General features: G+C 43.9%; 1 long non-coding RNA gene across 1 annotated transcript in view; it reads left to right on the plus strand.

Moving 5' to 3' along the window:
• Positions 1-11,643, plus strand: part of LOC125459031 (uncharacterized) — a 216,229-nt gene extending 204,586 nt beyond the window's left edge. Inside the window, exon 3 of the long non-coding RNA XR_007248940.2 lies at positions 11,537-11,643. This is a non-coding gene — a long non-coding RNA (uncharacterized LOC125459031). The remainder of the gene's footprint in view (positions 1-11,536) is intronic.
• Positions 11,644-19,677: the final 8,034 nt, after the last annotated feature.

Raw genomic sequence — 19,677 nt, forward strand, 5'->3', positions numbered from 1 at the left:
TGTTTCTGTCCACTTCATCTGCCTGTGACATCGAGGCGTCTATCCTCCTCATCATTGGCTATATTTCTGAGTTTCATGTTCTCTGCACGATCTTTGGGAACTATGCGCTCAGCACCCTAACTTAGACCAAATAGAAAAGAGCAATCACTTTAACACCATCCTTGGAGAAGACAACTGAAACCTCATGATCACAATGAGTTAACATTTAGTGAGAATCAATGTTGAAAACAGGAAAGATTGAGAAGGAAGGAGAGCAAAGAAAACTATTTGTTCAGGCCAGATAGAAGGATGAGCAAATCAATCTGTGCTCTTGTTGTTTCAACATCACATGGTTGTCAGAAGGAGTTGCCATTTTCTGAAGAAAGAAGCTTTGAAGTCGCCAAACCAGGAGCAGCCCCCTGACTCGATTGCAATGAATGAAAAAGCATGTATTCAGCAATGAAACCATTCTTTAAAGATCTTTGGTATCATGACATTCCCTCCTTCCCATTCTGCAAAATCCCCAGAGCAAAGCTCTTCTCAAGTTACTCCTCTCTCCATGCTTAAATGAAGAAATATTCTGGATAACCTTATCTTGCTAATTTAGAACATAGAATCCCAACAGTGTGGAAACAGGCCATTCAGCCCATTGAGTTCAAACCTGGCCCTCCAAAGAGCATCTCACCCAGACCTGCCCCTGCCACACTATCTCTGTATCCTGCATTTCCCATGGCTAACCCACCTATCCTGCACATCTCTGGACACTATGCACAATTTAGCATAACTAATCCACTTGATCTGCACATCCTTGAACAGTGAGATGAAATTGGAGCACGCGGGAAGGAACCCACACAGACACAGGTAAAATGTGCAAACTCCACACAGATAGTCGAACGTTAAAAATGCATTGATGTTACAACCTGAGCATTAGAACAAAGCTGATATGCCTTCAGTTGCACTGTGATATAAATCAAATACTCGCACCCAAACTATTTCTGAAGAGAATCGTGGTTAGATTCCCATCTCCTCCACCCAGCATGTAGAATTCTAACACCACAGTCATGCTACATTTACGCAGGGAACTGGAAGTGAAATTACCTTGTGCAGGAGTCATAGGCACATTTCTTCTTTAAACCATTTGTTTTCATCCCATTGAAATCTTAACAGTTACAGCAGTTAAGAATTCACTTTCTTCCATAAGGAATTAGTTTGAGCTATTCGCATAATCCCTTATCTTCATAATCCCCTATCCTGGATGTAATCAGATATCTACCATCTCTTTGTAAATGTGCTGGGTGACATGGGGCTATTGATTTACTTGAGAATCTACTATTCTAATGCCTTCTATGAGAGATAGATTCCTTCTAATCTCAAATGCTCTGAGACTGTTAATTTTCAAGTGGAGCAGTGTAATTACTGTTAAAACGAAATCATTTGTTTAAAATTAAAACGTGTATTATTTATCAATGTGACATTTTTAATAAAAGCAAATTGCATCAGCATTTATTTTCATCCCCTCAAATTTAGAGAATCCTTCCCAATTTTTGACTCTTTGCTAAGCCATAAGCTTCATTGGTGCTGCTCTCACCTTGAGTCAGAAATATTTTGGATCAGGAAGAAAACAAAGACACAGACACGAAGGAAGAGTTTTGAGATTGAGTTATGATAAAGGAAGACATGCAGCCAACTTGCACACAACAAGGCCTCACAAACAGCTATGCCGCAATCTGCTTTAGCCTTACTGATCTGGAATAAATGTTGGCCGTGCTACCTCAAACTTGATAAGTAGCCATGAAGCGGCCAGATTGTGGCTTCAAACTCAGAGATAATGGGAACTGCAGATGCTGGAGAATCCGAGATAACAAAATGTGGAGCTGGATGAACACAGCAGGCCCAGCAGCATCTTAGGAGCACAAAAGCTGACTTTTTGGGCCTAGACCTTCATCAGAAAAGGGGAATGGGGAGAGGGTTCTGAAATAAATAGGGAGAGAGGGGGAGGCGGATTGAAGATGGGTAGAGGAGAAAATAGGAGGAGAGGAGACAGACAAGTTAAAGGGGCGGGGATGGAGCCTGTAGAGGTGAGAATAGGTGGGGAGGTAGGGATGGGATAAGTCAGTCTGGGGATGACAGACAGGTCGAGGAGGTGGGTGAGGTTAGTAGGTAGGAAATGGAGGTGCAGCTTGAGGTGGGAGGAGAGGATAGGTGAGAGGAAGAACAGATTAGGGAGGCGGGGACGAGCTGGGCTGGCTCCGGGATGCAGTGGAGGGAGGGGAGAATTTGAAGCTTGTGAAATCCACATTGATACCATTGGGCTGCAGGATTCCCAAGTGGAATATGAGTTGATGTTCCTGCAACCTTCGGGTGGCATCATTGCGGCACTGCAGGAGGCCCAGGACGGACATGTCGTCTAAGGAATGGGAGAGGGAGTTAAAATGGTTCGCGACTGGGAGGTGCAATTGTTTACTGCGAACCGCGTGTAGGTGTTCTGCTAAGCGATCCCCAAGCCTCCGCTTGGTTTCCCTGATGTAGATGAAGCCACAACAGGTACAGCGGATGCAGCATACCACATTGGCAGATGTGCAGGTGAACATCTGCTTGATGTGGAAAGTCTTCTTGGGGCCTGGGATAGGGGTGAGGGAGGAGGTGTGGGGGCAAGTGTAGCACTTCCTGCGGTGGCAGGGGAAAGTGCCGGGTGTGGTGGGGTTGGAGGGGAGTGTGGAGCAGACAAGGGAGTCCCGGAGACCCACATGGGACCCAGCTATGCCTGCCTCTTTGTAGGTTACGTGGATCCGCCCCTCTTCCGCGCCTACACAGGCCCCAAACCCCACCTCTTCCTCCGTTACATTGATGACTGTATCGTTGCCGCCTCGTGCTCCCCAGAGGAGCTCAAACAGTTCATCCACTTCACCAACAACTTCCACCCCAACCTCAAGTTCACCTGGACCATCTCCAACATGTCCCTCCCCTTCCTGGGCCTCTCAGTCTCCATCTCAGGCAACCAGCTAGAAACTGATGTCCATTTCAAGCCCACTGACTCCCACAGCTACCTAGAATACGCCTCCTCCCATCCACCTTCCTGCAAAAATTCCATCCCCTATTCCCAATTCCTTCGCCTCTGCCACATCTGCTCCCAGGATGAGGCATTCCACTTCCGCACATCCCAGATGTCCTTGTTCTTCAAGGACTGCAACTTTTCCCCTGTAGTGGTCGAGAACGCCCTCGACCGTGTCTTCCACATTTCCCACAACTCATCCTTCATACCCCATCGCTGCAATAACCACCAAAAGAGAATCTCCCCCGTCCTCACACATACCACCCCACCAACCTCTGGATACAACGCATCATCCTCCGACACTTCCACCATCTACAATCCGACCCTACCACCCAAGACATTTTCCCATCCCCACCCTTGTCTGCTTTTCAGAGGGACCAGTCTCTCCGTGACTCCCTTGTTCGCTCCACACTGCCCTCCAACCCCACCACACCCGGCACCTTCCCCTGCAACCGCAGGAAGTGCTACACTTGCCCCCACACCTCCTCCCTCACCTGCATCCCAGGCCCCAAGAAGACTTTCCACATCAAGCAGATGTTCACCTGCACACCTGCCAATGTGGCATACTGTATCCACTGTACCCGTTGTGGCTTCCTCTACATTGGGGAAACCAAGCGGAGGCTTGGGGACCGCTTTGCAGAACACCTCCGCTTGGTTCACAATAAACAACTACATCTCCCAGTCGCGAACCATTTCAACTCCCCCTCCCATTCCTTAGACGACATGTCCATCCTGAGCCTCCTGCAGTGCCACAATGATGCCACCCGAAGGTTGCAGGAACAGCAACTCATATTCCGCTTGGGAACCCTGCAGCCCAATGGTATCAATGTGAATTTCACAAGCTTCAAAATCTCCCCTCCCCCCACTGCATCCCAAAACCAGTCCAGCTCATCCCTGCCTTCCTAACCTGTTCTTCCTCTCACATATCCCCTCCTCCCACCTCAAGCTGCACCTCCATTTCCTACCTACTAACCTCATCCCGCCTTCTTGACCTGTCCGTCTTCCCTGGACTGATCTATCCCCTCCCTACCTCCTCACCTACACTCACCTCTAGAGGCTCCATCCCCGTCCCTTTAACTTGTCTGTCTCCTCTCCACCTATGTTCTTCTCTATCCACCTTCGATCGCCTCCCCCTCTCTCCCTATTTATTTCAGAACCCTCTCCCAACCCCCTTTTCTGATGAAGGGTCTAGGCCCGAAACGTCAGCTTTTGTGCTCCTAAGATGCTGCTTGGCCTGCTGTGTTCATCCAGCTCCACACCTTGTTATCTGTGGCTTTAAACTCGATTGGATCAGTAAAGTCTATGAGGCAAGAGAGCCTTTTATTTTCACTGGGATGGCTGATATGCAACTCAAAACCACCGAAAAAATAGTTGTCTTCCAAAGTGGTCAAGCAAGCTCATTATAATAAACCACATAGTTGAATGAAAAAAAAGAATCAAACGAGATCTAGATATTAAATTGTATCAGAGATATTATGAACTGCAGAAGGCTGACATTTCAGGCCTACTGCTTGGCCTGCTGTGTTCATCCAGGTCTACACCTTGTGGTCGATGTATTAAATGTAGACTTGACAAAGACGTACACTGCTCATTCAATTTTGTGAATCTCTCCTCAGTGACATCTGGGTATATGAGCCAAAAATGGGCGAGTCAAACAGACTAGATGTATCTGTGAGGGTGATCCGTACCAGCAGCAGGACAGATCCACCAAGGGTCATGGCATTAGAGGTAATCAACTGGAAGAAAGGTCAGCCTCTCTGTACTTTTTCAGGTTGAACACCAATTTGAAGAAACACATGGTGATAAGGGAACGGAGATTTATTACAGTGGTACCAGCATTGACGAGGGTGGCTGAGTACAGAGGGACAGGATTATGAAAAAATTTACGCAGCCCTTTCTTCACCAATCATCCTGCCACTGATGCATCGGTGTTTGAGTACGTTGTTTGGTTGGGGTCAGTTAGTTCGGTTGGCTGAGTTGTTGATTTTACAATGCAGGTTAAAATTGTGGTTGGTTGGCTTGTCGAGCTGCTCTATTGTTCCACAGACATTTCATTACTGTGCTGGGTAACATCATCAGCACAGCCGCTGATGAAGTGCTGTTGTGTTTTCTCGCATGGTATTTAAGTCTGGTGTCCGTTGAGTTAGGTGATTTCACTTCTGGGTTTCCTTCGCAGTAGTGCATATATAGACCAAGTTCTATGTGTTTGATGGACTTCTCGGTGGAGAACCAGGCCTGTAGGAATTCTGTGCTTGTCTCTGTTTGGCCTGTCTTAGGATTCTGGCATTGTCCCAATCAAACTGGTGGTTCAGAACCATCGCATCGACTCAAACTTTCTATGTCACTGGGCCAGACATTGCATTGACCACAGCAGGCCAAGCAGCATCTTAGGAGTACAAAAGCTGATGGTTCGGGCCTAGGCCCTTCCCAAAACGTCAGCTTGTGTGCTCCTAAGATGCTGCTTGGCCTGCTGTGTTCATCCAGCTCCACACTTTGTTATCTTGGATTCTCCAGCATCTGCAGTTCCCATTATCTGTGATTGCATTGACCAACCCTCTTACCCATGCACTGCCATTCCCATGGCCTCTACACTAAACTTCATCTCCTGAAGTAAACTCTCTCTTTCACTTGGCCGAGTCTTGTGCCCAGCATCGGCATTCCCAGATGCCATTTCACTCTCCTCCCCAGGTCCGCGAAGATCAGATTCAACTTGGTGTGGAATCTTCTCCCCATTAGCGACTCTGCTGAAGCTATCCCTGTAGTTGTAGTAGAGGTGGTCCCACAATCAAATAGGAACTGGGACAGTTGGTGTGGCAGTGTGCTCCTTTCGCCTTGGCATCTGCTGTTTCCTGACAGTGAGTCTCAAGGTGCTCGATGCCTTCTAGGATGCTCCTCCAGTTTGGTTGGTCTTGGGCCAATAATTTCCAGATGTCTGTGGGGATGCCTCATTTCGCCAGTGAGATCTTGAGGGTATCACTGAAGCGCTTCCTCTGTCCACCTGGGGCTCACCTGCTGCTTGAAAGCTGGGAGCAGAGCACCTGCATAGGGAGCTTTGTGTCAGTCCTGCGGATGACATCTCCAGCCCATTGTAGCCGAGAGAGGCTGGTCAGTGCCTAGATGCTGGGGCCGTTGGCCTGGTTGAGGATTCTGTTATTAGTGTGTCTGGCTTCCCACTGGATTCTCAGGATCCTGCACAGGCAGCATCAGTGGGACTGCTCCAGTGCCTTGAGGTGTCTCCTGTAGACAGTCCTCATCTGAGAGCCATATAGGAGGGTGGGGTACACCGCAGCTCTGTAAACCACAATCGATGAGGAGGCCTTAGAGAATGTTGATCACTTCCAATCCCTCAAGAGTGTCCTGTCACCCAAAGCAGCTATTCGGAAAAGGGTGTTCAAAGTCAACAAAATCAAATCCAGTCACCAAGCCAAGGAAACCTAACCAGATAAATAGAAAGCGGGACATAACACCAGCGCTTCTTCGGAGGCTCACTGAAGATGTTACCTAGAATGGTGATGAAACGTCTGAAAACTAACATTCCAGCTCAGCGAGCAAACTCACATCCGTCAAATCCAATGCCAAGATCATTCATTGTAACATACGTCTGGGAATCTCATTCTCGTCGCCAATGAAATAACTACAGAGTCTGGTATCCTGTCACCAAGTCCCCCTTGATTCACACATGGAGAGTTCTTGACACTGATCCAGCTCCCTCAGAGACAGCTCCCAGAGTGAACAGAATCTCTGACACTCCTGTTTATATCCGTCAGCCAGGACTCCCTGATTGAACTAGAAGAACAGCCCCAATCAAGGAACTATTATTCTATGAGGTACAAATGGCTGACCTCGTTACCATCACTACACTGACCAATCAGACAACAGCTTTAGAGAATTTGCCAAGAGGAGAACTTTATCTTTCAGTGATGTCAGTTTGTTTGAGTGCAGACGGTTGTACAGCTCTGTAGGTAAAGATTAAACATCAAGAAGACAGAGCTAAATTCATATTTGATTCGGAATATGAGATTGTTCAATGCAAAAGGAACATCTATGGCTGCCTTAATTAAAAGAAAGGAAAATAAAGGACTGCAGTATACTTCAGAGCTGGAACTCAAAACCAATGAAGTGAAAAACATAGGAGCTGGAGGCTGGAATGCTCTGTTCCTGACAGTCAATGCATAAACAACAAGTAATCAGAACAATAGCTGCAGATCTGGTTTTCACAGGAGAGGAATAGATTTTAATTCATACTGAGACAGAGAGGCAAATGGTGAAGATGGTAGAGTGCAATTATTTAAGGTGGAATTATAGACAGCATAAACTTCATTTTCTGGTGACACACTTACTAAATTACAACTATTTAAACAATGCATGCAGGTCTACTTTACAGATCAAGCCATTGATAAATGCTAGTAAAGAGCGGCACATTGGTTCAGTGGTCAGCATTGCTGTCTCACAGTGCTAGGAACCCAAGTTCGATTCCAGCCTTGGGTAACTGTCTGTGTGGAGTTTGCTTGCTCTTCCTGCGTCTGTGTGGGTTTTCTTCTGGTGCTCTGGTTGCCTCCCACAGTCCAAAGATGTGAGGGTTAAGTGGATTAGGTACGCTTAATTGCCTATAATATCCAGGGATGTGCAGGCTGGGTTGCCGTGGGAAATGCAGGGATAGGGTAAGGCAATGTTTCTGGGTGGTCGGTGTGGACTCGACGGACTGAATGGCCTGTTTCCACACTGTAGGGATTCTATGAAATCTGAAAATCTTGCGTATGGTTAGCAAGGTAATGTCTCCACTTCCATAGATGATCAGCATGGTCAAAACAAAAATGAAAGGTTCTCAAAGACAAGCTTGGGGTAACAAAAATATCAGGATTATCAAAATCTGATTTATAACACACAGACAGCAATACTAAGAATCACTAAATTCCCCATTATCAACATTTCAGGATTTACTGTTGAACAAGAAACTGAACTAGACCAGCGATATAGATACAGTGGCTACAGGAGCAAGCCAAAGGTTAGAAACCCTGCAGTAAGTGACCCACCTCCTGACTCCCCAAAGACTGTCCACCAGCTTTAAGGCACAAGTCAGGAGTGTGATGGAATACTCCTCACTTGCCCGGATGGGTGTGGTTCCAATAACACTCAAGGAGCTTGGCACCATCCAGGGCAAAGCAACCCGCTTGATTGGCACAATATCCACAAACATCCACTGCCTCTACCATTGATGCTCAGTCACAGCAGTGTGTAATATCTACAAGACGTATCGAAGAAATTCACCAAAGCTCCTCAGACAACACTTTCCAAACACATGACCACTTCCATCTAGAAGGACAAGGACATCAGATACATGGGAACACCACCATCTGCAAATTCCCTTCCAAGCCACTCACAACTATGCCACGAAGGCAAAATTCTGGGCTCAAAGCTTTAGCTCTGGTTCTATCTCAAAAGATGTTGTCTGAACTTAATAGAGGTCTAGAAATGTATAGATTGGGAACAGACCTTTGGTCCAACTCTTCCATGCTGACTAGATATCACAAATTAATCTAGTCCAATTTGTCAGCATTTGGCCCATATCCCTCTAAGCCCTTCTTATTCATATACCCATCCAGATGCCTTTTAAATGCACCAGTGTCCACCATGGCCTCTGGTAGCTTGCTCCATACACACACAACCCACTGTGTGAAAGCATTGCTCCTTAGGACTGTTTTAAGACTTTCCTGTCTCATCTCAAACCTGTGTCCTCTATTTTTGGACTTCCCTGCCCAGGGAATATTGCTGATGAATTGTCAATGTGCATTTCTGTCAGACACGCTCTGGTCAGAGAATGCTAACTCATAATTTGCCCATGTTTCTTACACTTCTATAAGCAACTTCACTAAGTAGATGAAGTCTGTCACATGTCATTTGTTTCCAGTTGTTATCTACCGGTGTGAAAGAAGGAACAGAGCATTTTTCATTTGCTCAGGCCTATCTCCTTTTGGTAATTAAGACAATGAATTATAAAGAGGACTTTTCTTTCCCATTTACTGCCGTCAGGTTTGCATTCTTTCCAAACAGGAGATTTTCTGTTGTCATGCCAGATGATTTGTGTAAGCTCAACATCCATTCCCTTGAGTTGAGATGGTTGAGGAGCAAACCTGAACATTATTTAAAATGGTTTCAGAGATAGTAGAAACTGCAGATTATGGAGAATCTGAGGTAACAAGATGTAGAGCTGGATGAACACAGCAGGCCAAGCAGCAAGAGCGGAGCAGGAAAAGTGATGTTTCGGACCTAGACCCTTCTTCAGAAATCTAGGTCCAAAAAGTCAGCTTTCCTGCTCCTCCTCTGTTGCTTGGCCTGCTGTGTTCATCCAGTTCTACACCTTGTTATCTCATTATTTAAAATTGTTACAATTCAAAACTGAGAATCTAGTTCGCATTGTGTGAGAACCCAGACCATTAAGGCATCATTCTGAAATTAGAGCTAGTTCATATCAGAGAGTAAGCAGAAAACATTTTTTTTTCTCTCTTCTAAAGAGAATGGAATCAAAAACACATAGTCATAGATACTAGGTGTTCAATTCAACTTCACAAGACTGAGAGTGGATGATTTTTGGACAGCAGGCTCAAAGGGACAAACAGCCTACTCATAAGCAGAATTCATCTGCTTATACCTTTGGTAAGTAACAGAATGGAGCAAAGAAGGGATTAATTATAATTAGATTAGTCATTAGTTATTCTTAAAAAAATCAACTGTGGGCTATGAGCAATCCACTATTTATTGCCCATCGATAATCATTACATGGCCTGATTACACGGACCATCTAAAAGTTACCCATATAGTTGTGGGTCGAGAGTCACAGGTAAACCAGATTAAGTAATGACAGCAGATTTTCTTCCACTAAGGACATGAATGAATAAAATTTCTTTTTTTGAAACAGTGGATTACCTTGAGGTTAGCTTTTAATTCCAAAGTTTCCATGGATTCAAATTTTACCATCTGCCAGAGTGGGATTGGAACTCAGTTCCCCACAGCATTGGTTTAGGTCTTGGGGTCCAGTGACAACAGCTTGAAGATTAGCTCAAAAAACTTCTCAAACCTTTGAAATATCTGACAATAGTTACTTGCTGATAGCTGCCTCGAGAATAACAATTTTAGGATTCTGCAGCAGATTCCAACTTGAGAGTCAGGGATGGAATTAACCTGGTTTATGAAATGGCAAAAGATGAACAATCGTAGACTTTGAATGCTCATAGTATCAGCCCATTATACTGCTATTACCGTCTAGTTGTAATGAGCGCAGCATTGGAAAAGCATATCTGATGAAAAAGCAATGAGCTATCATTTGGAAGTTCATCATCAATTTATCACTGAAAGCCATGACAGAAATTATACAGTGTTACGCGACATTGTTGCAATCAAACGTAATTGACAATAGGAGCAAAAACAAAAGGGATAATTCATTAATCATTCAGTTGCCAGGTAGATAATGAATCAAACTTTAGTTTTCTTGAAATGCTCTTGACAAAAGACTAACCCTCCATGAAATATTAATAACTGTAATTTTGCACTCACTGTCTTAATCAGATGCAGCACAGTGTTTTGCACAGTGGCTATACGTGTAATTTAAATGACCAATTTTAGTGTCTTAATTACAGTGTAAATAAAGGAGTGTCATTAAGCTCACATTGTACCTAATGATTAGTGTCAGTGATGAAGCTGATATGGCCCCTTTTCAACTGAGAAGTGATGAGATTTATTTGTACGCGGCCATGCAGTTTCCTGCCGAAGGAGCTCCTACACACCTATTGCAATCGTCACCCTCTTTTAAAAATCATCTTTTGCTCGCCTCTTTGTCTACCTGAATTTCATTCATTGCAAACTTGCCCTTGTTGTCATCACATCAGTCGAACTGAAATGTATTGATCACGGATCAATGTTTTAAATTTGTTTCGGCCTTCTTAAGGTGATGTAACTCAAGATTGATATTTGTAGCTCATTTATAGAGTTATTAATATCAGTGTATTAGAGTTATAGAATTACAAAGTTACACAACACAGAAACAAACCCTTCAGTTCAACTTGTCTTCTGATATCCCAAACTGATGTAGTTCTTTTTTCCAGCTTTCGTCTCATATCCCTCTAAACACTTCCTATTCATATGCCCATTCAGATGCCTTATAAATGTTATGGTTGTACCCACCTCTTCTGGCAGCTTGTTCCATATAAGCACCATCCTCTGTGTGAAAAAGTTACCCCTTAGATCCCTTTTAAATTGTTGCCATCTCAACTTCAGTCTAAACCCCCTAATTTTGGACTCCCCTACCCATGGGAAATAAAGATCTTGACTATTCACGCCATCCATGCCCCACATGATTTTATAAACCTCTATAAGATCAGCCTCTGACGTTCCAGGGAATCTCACCCCAGCCTGTTTAGCTTCTGTCTGTAGCTCAAACCCTCCAATTCTGGCAACATCCTCGTAAATGTTTTGCAAACTCTTTCAAGTTTAACAATATCTTTCCGATAGCAGGGAGAACAGAATTGAACACTGAAGTCTGAAAGTGGCCTCATCGATTTCCCTACAGCTGCAACATGATGTCCCAACTCCTAAACCCAAAGCACTGACAAATGAAGGTAAGCATGCCTTCTATTTAAAAATAGAAGCAAAAATAAATGAACAATATTAATGGATAAATTCATGCGTGATGTTTTTTGACTTTAGGAATATTTTGACAGTAGCCCTCTGGCTCATGAATTGTTAATGGGCGTACAAGCAGTCAATAACAATGTGGATTAATAGTTTGACAGAAATTACATTAGATAGGAGAGATTTACATATTCACTCTTCACTGTCAAAGATGATTCAAGATCATGAACCTTATCCTGAGGGGGCTACATCAAACAGATTCAAAAGCTATTTCAACAAAGTATTAGATGCGCACATCATTTAATTAATTTACGTTAATTATATGTCACAATCTCTCATTAAGTGAATAAAATAACACATGCATTTTTCAAAGGATTAATATGCAAAGTGACTGACTCTGAGGATATCATTGGAGCTGCCTTGAAGGATATTGAAAGATTCAGGTTGAGGACAATGTCATAGTGACCTAGACTCTTGAAAGACTGCGGTCTATCTGCTGTAGGGACATTGATGCTCCTGTTGAGAGGACAGTTCAATGACAGTGAAAGAACAGTGATATATTTCCAAGTCAGTTTGATGTATGGCCTTTTTTTGTAATTCATTCATTGGCCAGCACTGATTGCCCAGACGACAGCAAAGAGTCAGTCTGACTTATATCATTATATTATATGATATTATACCACTTATTAGCCAGACCAGTTAAGGATGGTGGTTACCTTTCCTGAAGGGTCTCAATGAACCCCATGGACTTTTCAAACAATTGACAGTGATCATTATTTAACTTGTAATGCCAGATCTTAAATGAGATAAAATTCTGTCATCTACCATGGCAGGATTCAAATCCTGGTCCCCAAAACTTTACCTGGATTGATAGTCTAAGGCTAATACCAGTAGGTCATTGACCCCCAGTAGGTCATATCGGAATTTCTAGCCTCTGACCTGCTCTTGAAGCCCAGTATTTATGCACCGGGGTCCAGTTAAATTACTGGCCAGCAGTTACTCCATCGAAACATGTGAACCATATGAAAGCTGCAAACTCACAAACAGGTGCAGGAGTAAAATACGCTGGGCCACTTGACTGCCTTATCAACTGTTCCAGAATCTATGGCACTGAAAATACTTCAAAATCTGAAATGGACATGATCAATGTCACTACCTCAATGCCTTTGCTGCCTGAAGAGCAGAATGAATTTCCCCTGGGGCTTTCCAGGTGCAAGAAGTGAGCTACTGTGTATTATATGCCATCCATATCAGAGGCAAAGTCAGAGGATCCTGACCCGGTGCTAAAACACGTCAAGAGGAACTACAGAGACAAGAACCAGCTTACGTCCTCCAACTCAGATGGGGAGGGGCATAGTGATTGTAACAAGACAATATTATCGAGGAGAATACTGAGGTACAGGCTATTAGGATAGATGGGATTGAGGTTCATAAGGAGGAGGTTTTAACAATTCTGGAAAGTGTGAAAATAGATAAGTCCCCTGGGCTGGATGGGATTTATCCTAGGAATCTCTGGGAAGCTAGGGAGGAGATTGCAGAGCCTTTGACTTTGATCTTTATGTCGTCATTGTCCACAGGAATAGTGTCAGAAGACTGGAGGATAGCAAATGTTGTCCGCTTGTTCAAGAAGGGGAGGAAGGACAATCCTGTTAATCACAGACCAGTGAGCCTCACTTTGGCTGTGGGTAAGGTGTTGGAAAGGATTATAAGAGATAGAGTTTATAATCATCTAGAAAGGAATAATTTGATTAGGGATAGTCAGCACGGTTTTGTGAAGGGTAGGTCGTGCCCCACAAACCTTATTGAGTTCTTTGAGAAGGGGACCAAACAGGTGGATGAGAATAAAGTGGTTGATGTGGTGTATATAGATTTCAGAAAATCGTTTGATAAGGTTCCCCATGGTAGGCTATTGCAGAAAATACGGAGGCATGGGATTGAGGGTGATTTAGCGGTTTGGATCAGAAATAGGCTAGCTGTAAGAAGACAGAGGGTGGTGGTTGATGGGAAATATTCATCCTGGAGTTCAGTTACTAGTGGTGTACCGCAGGATCTGTTTTGGGGCCACTGCTGTTTGTCAATTTTATAAATGACCTGAATGAGGATGTAGAAGGATGGGTTAGTAAATTTGTGGATGATACTAAAGTCGGTGGAGTTGTGGATACTGTGGAAGGATGTTGCAGGTTACAAAGGGACATAGATAAGCTACAGAGCTTGGCTGAGAGTTGGCAAATGGAGTTTAATGCAGAAAAGTGTGAGGTGATTCACTTCGGTAGGAGTAACAGGAATACAGAATACTGGGCTAATGGTAAGATTCTTGGTAGTGTGGATGAGCAGAGAGATCTCGGTGTCCATGTGCGTAGATCCCTGAAAGTTGCCACCCAGGTTGATAACGTTGTTAAGAAGGCATACAGTGTGTTAGGTTTTATTGGTAGAGGGATTGAGCTTCGGAGCAATGAGGTTATGCTGCAGCTGTACAAATCTCTGGTGCGGCCGCTCTTGGAATATTGCGTGCAGTTCTGGTCATCGCATTATAGAAAGTATGTGGAAGCTTTGGAAGGGGTGCAGAGGAGATTTACCAGGATGTTGCCTGGTATGGAGGGCAGGTCTTACAAGGAAAGGCTGAGGGACTTGAGGCTGTTTTCGTTAGAGAGGAGGTTAACTCAGTTAACTCAGCATTTAGGGGCAGTTAAACAGTCCTTGGATAAGCATATAGATAATGATGGGATAGTCTAGGGGGAGGGGCTTATATTAGTTCACAGGTCGGCACAACGTCAAGGGCTGAAGGGACTGTTCTGCGCTGTATTGTTCTATGTTCTATGTTCTATGCTAAGAGGTGACCTAATAGAGACATACAAGATGATCAGAGGATTAGATAGGGTGGACAGTGAGAGCCATTTTCCTCAGAAGGTGATGGCTAGCGTGAAGGCACATAGCTCTAAAGTGAGGGGTGATAGATATAGGACAGAAGCCAGAGGTAGGTTCTTTACTCAGAGAACACTAAGAACGTGGAATGCCCTGCCTGCAACAGTAGTAAACTCACCAAATTTAAGGGCATTTAAATGGTCATTGGACAAACATATGGATGATAATGGAATAGTGTTAAGTTAGATGGGCTTCAAATTGGTTTCACAGGTCGGCGCAACATTGAGGGCTGAAGGGTCTGTACTGCGCTGTAATGTTCTATGTTCTATGTTAAATCCTCTAAGGTCACCTAGATGGACCTTTGATTTCCTGGATTGGGGCTGTTAAACTGGTCCAATCAGAGAACCCCGATTAACAGGTATGAACAAGAGTGCCAAAGGTTCTGTTCACTCTGACAGCTGGCTCGAAGGAAGTTAGATCAGTGTCAAGGACTCTCCATGTGTCAATAAGGGGGACTTGTTGACAGGATACTGCTGTCTGCAGTTATTCCAGCCTTCAATTAGTTTTTCAAATATCTACTGCAAAGATTTTGAAGCACTTTGTGGATGGCTGTTGCTGATACCATGACATGAGTTTGCTTCCAAAATAGTGTTTTACTCAATATAGCAATGCTTTTACTAATGTACCATAAAAACTGACTGTGGAGATTGAGAGTTTTAAAAATTATGCATCTATTACAACTGTCTATTATGCATGAACATTGTATTTCTCAGAAACATAAATTCCTAGGCTAATGTTAAGCTAATAACTACAACAGAGCAGCACTTTTTCAGTACAGTTTCATGCTTTAATAGCCCTATTTCAAATGGATAATGATCTGTGTATATCCTCAGGCAATATTCTTTGAAATAGTGGTATCATCATCAGAATGTCTATTAAAGGTATACTTGACATACTCTCTGTAAGATATAACACAACTAATAGCAAAAGAGGTCAAAGGACTTGCAATAGTGTGAAAACAAGGTGCAGAGCTGAATGAACACAACAGGCCAAGCAGCATCAGAGGAGCAGGAAAGCTGACGTTTTGTGTCCGGATCCTACTTCAGAAATGTGAGTTTGCTTACAATAGCGTGCCTTCTTCTGAATCACACAACTCCCAAGAATGAGTCAGGATTTGATGGTCAAGGGAGATGCATTCAGAACATTTTGACCTGTAAATCCATCCAAACACACACCAATCAAAGTGGGAGAAGTTCCTGCAAAGCCATACCATAGAAAGTTGAAATGTCCGCCATCATAGCTCCAGACTGCAACGTGTACAGAAAATGTGCATGCTGTGACAGTTACCCAGGCTCCCAGAGTGAACTCTAAGACACTTCCATCATTTTACTAGGAATTTGGGGTGAGGGGTGGAAGAGTTATCCGCAGATAACCATCCAGGCTTTGAAGTGAAGTAAAAATGCCGCATTTGTGCTTAGAATTTACTCTCTCTGAGCAATGGAATCAGCATTGAAATGAGTTAAAGACAAACAGTCTGAGACAGGTAAAGTGGATCTGAGAGGAGCTGACAAACTAGATCATTGCAAACAATGTGTCTATCGCAGAAAGTAGTTTGTTTCACAAATGTTAATTATGCAGGAATAGATTTCCATGCAGAGAAGGAAGAATACTGTAATGTCTTAATTACACTGTCTTATCATTGAACAGTGAATTATGGAAGCAAGAGCAAAGATTAAACCTCACCCAGGCTTCTGACTCCTTCCTTGCTGAATGACATTGCCAACTAAATATTACACTGAAAATGGCACTTTAATTATTATCATGCCCCAGTGAACAACATGCTCGGCACTCTGCATTGTGCAAAAGCAATTTGTGGTAACAAAGTAGAAAACAGGAGGATATCGTAATGAAGATAATTTTTCCAGTTCATCCTTGAGTGAGAAGTTTTTGAAATTGACTCCATAATCTGGGTTGAGGTTTCAGTGCAACACTGAGGTGGGGTTGCATAGTCAGAGAAGTCATTTGATAATTTAAATCAGTGTTATATGACAGGGAGGGAGAGGAGGGAACATTTTCTCGCCATGATGGTTTGGATTTAGCAGTCAATGTGATGGTTTAGAACATAGAACAATACAGCGCAGAACAGGCCCTTCGATCCTTGATGTTGCACCGACCTGTGAACTAATCTAAGCCCCTCCCCCTACACTATCCCATCATTATCCATATGCTTATCCAAGGACTGTTTAAGTGCCCCTAATATGGCTGAGTTAACTACATTGGCAGGCAGGGCGTTCCACACCCTTATCACTCTCTGAGTAAAGAACCTGCCTCTGACATCTGTCTTAAATCTATCATCCGTCAATTTGTAGCCATACCCCCTCGTACAAGCTGATGTCAGCATCCTCAGAAAAAGACTCTCACTGTCCACCCTATCTAATCCTCTGATCATCTTGTATGTCTCTATTAAATCCCCTCTTAGCCTCCTTCTCTCCAATGAGAACAGACCCAAGTCCCTCAGCCTTTCATCACAGGGCCTTCGCTCCAGACCAGGCAACATCCTGGTAAATCTCCTTTGCACCTTTTCCAATGCTTCCACATCCTTCCTGTAATGGGGCGACCAGAACTGCACGCAATACTCCAAATGAGGCCACATTAGCGTTTTGTCCAGTTGCACTAGTGACCTGACTCCAGGCTAAATATTTTCCATGAACCACCACTCATTGCCTTCTTGCAGAAAGCCAGTTTCTAATCCAAACTGCTAAATCTCCCTCAATCCCGTGCCTCCGTATTTTCTCCAATAGCCTACCATGTGGAACCTCATCAAAGTCTTTACTGAAGTCCATGTACACTATGTCAACTGCCCTTCCCTCATCCACATGCTTGGTCACCTTCTCAAAAAACTCTATAAGGTTTGTGAGATACGGCCTGCCCTTGACGAATCCATGCTATCTCCAATCAAATTGTTGCTTGCTAGATGATTATAAATCCTATCTCTTATAATCCTTTCCAAAACTTTTCCTACAACAGACGTTAGGCTGACAGGTTTATAATTACCTGGGTCATCCCTACTGCCCTTCTTAAACAAGGGCACAACATTTGCAATCCTCCAGTCCTCCGATACAAAACCTGTAGACAATGAGGACTCAAAGATCAAGGTCAAAGGCTCCGCCACCTCCTTCCTAGCTTCCCAGACAATCCTCGGAAAAATCCCATCCGGCCCAGGGATATTTATCTACCTTCACACCTTCTAGAATTGATAACACTTCCTCCGTACTAATCTTAATCCTTTCAATTCTAGTAGCCCATAACTTAGTCATCTCCTCAACAATATTCTCCTGTTCCTGAGTGAAAACAGATGAGAAATATTCATTTAGCACCTCTTCGATCTCCACAAGGTCCACACACAACTTCCCACTTCTGTCTTTGACTGGCCCTGTTCCTACTCTTATTCCTCACATACCTATAGAAAGCTTTAGGGTTCTCCTTTATTCTACCTGCTAATGTCTGCTCATGTCCCCTCCTTGCTCTTCTTAGCTCTCTCTTTAAATCCTTCCAAGCTAATCTGTAACTCTCCATTGCCTCATCTGAGCCATCTCGTCTCACTGTCACATAAGCCTCCCTCTTCCGCTTAACAAGAGATATAATTTCTTTAGTAAACCATGGTTCCCCTACCTTCTCGCTTCCTCCCTGCCTGACAGGGACATACCTATCAAGGACACGCAATATCTGTTCCTTAAACTAGCTCCACATTTCGATTGTCCCCATCCCCTGCATTTTGCTAATCCATTCTATGCATCCGAAGTCTTGCCTAATCGCATTATAATTGCCCTTCCCCCATCTATAACTCTTGCCCTGTGGCATGTTCCTATCCCTTTCCATTGCTAAACTAAACATGACAGAATTTTGGTTACTCTCTCCAAAGTGTTCACCTACCACTAAACCAAACACCTAGCCTCGTTCATTACCAAGTACCAGATCCAGTGTGGCCTCCCCTCTTGTCGGCCCTTCGACATACTGAGTCAGTAAACCCTCCTGCACACATTGGACAAAAACTGATCCATCCGACGTACTAGAGTTATAGCATTTCCAGTCAATGTTAGGGAAGTTAAAGTCTTCTATAATGACCACCCTGTTCCTTTCACTCCTGCCCAGAATAGTTTTGCCGATTCTCTCTTCCATATCCCTGGAACTTTGCAGGGGCCGATAAAAAACTCCCAGCAGTGTGACCTTTCCTCTCCTGTTTCTGACCTCAGCCCATACCACCTCAGTAGACGAGTCCTCATCAAAAGTTCTTTCAGCCACCGTTATACTGTCTTTGACTAACAAAGCCACACCTCCCCCAACTTTTACCACCTTCCCTGACCTTAATGAAAGGTCTAAACCCAGGAACCTGCAACATCCATTCCTGACACTGCTCTATCCATGTCTCTGAAATGGCCACAAGATTGTTTACTCCACTGGTCGGACTACTCGTGGCAATCCTTTTGCAGCCACTCCATCGGCCTCTGTTGGGATTTAGTCCCAGTTGGAAAGTCTGCATTTCTGGGGTTCCAGCTCCTGCAGCCAGAGCTACTCATATTCTAAATGGTACCAGGCAATCAGAGGCCAGGATCTCTCAGACTGGTGGCTTGCTCATGTGATGTAAACCCGCACACCACTGAATTAATCCCAATGTTGGAGGGAAGAAGCAATTAATAGACCACTGATGAAAAAAATTAGTTCATTCACGGGATGAGGGTGTCGCTGGCCAGGCCAGCTTTTATTACCCGTACTTAATTGTTAAGAATCAACCACATTGCTGTGAGTCTGGCATCACATATAGGCCAGTCCAGGTAAGGAATGGCAGTTTCCTTGCCTGAAGGACATTTGTGGGTGTTTTTTTCTGACAAACATTTGATTTTAAATGGCATGGTGGCCCAGTGTTTAATGCTATTGTCTCACAGTGCCAGAGACCTGGGCTCAATTCCACTCTTGGGTGACTGTCTGTGCCTGTGAGGGTTTCCTTCGGCTGCTCAGGTTTCCTCCCACAGTCTAAAGACATGCAGGTGAAGAAGATTGGCCATGCTAAAGTGACAATAGCTACCAGGTGTCTGTCGACTAGAAATATTAGCCATAGGAATAACAGGGATAGGTAAGGGGATGGGTCTGAGTAGGATGTC

This window comes from Stegostoma tigrinum, chromosome 15 (assembly GCF_030684315.1).
Source record: "Stegostoma tigrinum isolate sSteTig4 chromosome 15, sSteTig4.hap1, whole genome shotgun sequence".
NCBI classification, from domain to species: Eukaryota; Metazoa; Chordata; class Chondrichthyes; order Orectolobiformes; family Stegostomatidae; genus Stegostoma; species Stegostoma tigrinum.